Here is a 2,056-nt window from a genome sequence, read left to right on the forward strand (position 1 = left end):
GAGAGCTGAGCCCTCGTCAGGACAACCAGCTGCAGAGAGGAGCTACCCTCTGTGCTAGGAGCTAAACACCGGGGGACACGCTGGCTGCAGACAGGAGCTGCCCCCTGCGGTCTCCTCTGAGCTGTTCTATGACTCAACAAAGCTCCTCTTCATCTTGCTGACCCTCACTTGTCTGCCTACCTCCTTCCTTCTGGTCGCAGAACAAGAACTCAGGACCCGCTGAACGGCAAGGCTGAAAGAGCTGTAACACACACAGGGCTGAAACATGCCCCTTGCTCGCCACGTTGTGGGTGAAGAGAAAGAGAGAAGAGCTTCAGCCCTTCGAGGAGCCCAGACCTGGGAGATCTTTGAGCCAGGGCTGTGACTCCCTCTTTGAGGCCCTGTAGTTTTTGGGGTCTCCAAGCTTCTGGGCAACACTGCATTCTCCAGTGCTAGCCATGGAAGTTGCTTGTGGTGTGCCGAGTCCATCCGCAGCTTCACAGAGAGCTGGCACCCATGCCAGCACCTGGAGCTGCCTGCCCCACAGTAGCAGCCAGCATGTCGGTGCAGTGGCTGAATCCCATGCTTGCTCACACACCCCTTGCTGCTCCACACCTGCCTCACAGTCACCCTTAGAGGTGTGGGATCTGGGCTGGTAGTGTGAGCTGAGCACAATGTGCTAGGCCAAGGGGGCAGAATGAGCCCAGCGGGCCTGAGCAAAACTCGAGCAAAGGTGCCACCGGCCACAGAGGTTTCTGACAAGAAAAGTGACACCCCAAAGATCCCATAACATCTTTTTTTTTTTAGACAGAGTTTCACTCTTGTTGCCCAGGCTGTAGTACAATGGCGCAATTGGCTCACTGCAACCTCTGCCTCCCAGGTTCAAGCAATTCTCCTGCCTCAGCCTCCTGAGCTAGGATTATAGGCATCCACCACCATGCCCGCTAATCTTTGTATTTTTAGTAGAGACAGGGTTTCACCATGTTGGCCAGGCTGGTCTCAAACTCCTGAGCTCAGGTGATCCACGCGCCTTGGTCTCCCAAAGTGCTGGGATTACAGGCGTGAGCCACCACTCCTGGCCTCTCATAACCTTATTTAGCCTTAATTATTTTCTTAGAGATTCCTCCTTCCCAATACAGCAACACCGGGGGTTAGGGCTTCAATATATGACTTAAGGGGCACATTCAGTCCGTGACTCCACCAACATCCAATAAGAAAACATACTATAGGCTGGGTGTGGCAGCTCACGCCTGTAATTCCAGCACTTTGGGAGGCTGAGGCGGGTGGATAACCTGAGGTCAGGAGTTCAAGACCAGCCTGGCCAACATGGTGAAACCCCATCTCTACAAAACTACCAAAAAAATTAGCCAGGCTTGGTGGTGAGCACCTATAATCCCAGCTACTTGGGAGGGTGAGACAGAAGAATCGCTTGAACCTTGGAGGTGGAGGTTGCAGTGAGCCGAGATCGTGCCATTGCACTCCAGTTTGGATGACAGAGCGAGACTCCATCTCAAAAACGAACAAACAAACAAAAAATACTATAAAAAACCCTCATATTCATTATAGCAATAGAAATGATAAGCTACTTAGAAATACATCTTATAAAATGTTAAATTTAAAATGAGAACTGTCTGGGAATAAATCTTCTAAAAACCACATATAAACTGAGAAATTATGAATACAATAATTTTTTTTTTTTTGAGACGGAGTCTCGCTCTGTCGCCCAAGCTGGAGTGCAGTGGCCAGATCTCAGCTCACTGCAGTCTCCGCCTCCCGGGTTCACGCCATTCTCCTGCCTCAGCCTCCCGAGTAGCTGGGACTACAGGCGCCCGCCACCTCGCCCGGCTAGTTTTTTGTACTTTTTAGTAGAGATGGGGTTTCACCGTGTTAGCCAGGATCGTCTCGATCTCCTGACCTTGTGATCCGCCTGCCTCGGCCTCCCAAAGTGCTGGGATTACAGGCTTGAGCCACCGCGCCCGGCCTACAATAATGTTTTAAAGTTTGTAAAAGAAAAACTAAAAAATGGGCCGGGTGTGGTGGCTCATGCCTGTAATCCCAGCACTTTGGGAGGCTGAGG

Source organism: Rhinopithecus bieti, unplaced genomic scaffold, assembly GCF_001698545.2.
Source record: "Rhinopithecus bieti isolate Rb0 unplaced genomic scaffold, ASM169854v2 scaffold_27038, whole genome shotgun sequence".
NCBI lineage: Eukaryota > Metazoa > Chordata > Mammalia > Primates > Cercopithecidae > Rhinopithecus > Rhinopithecus bieti.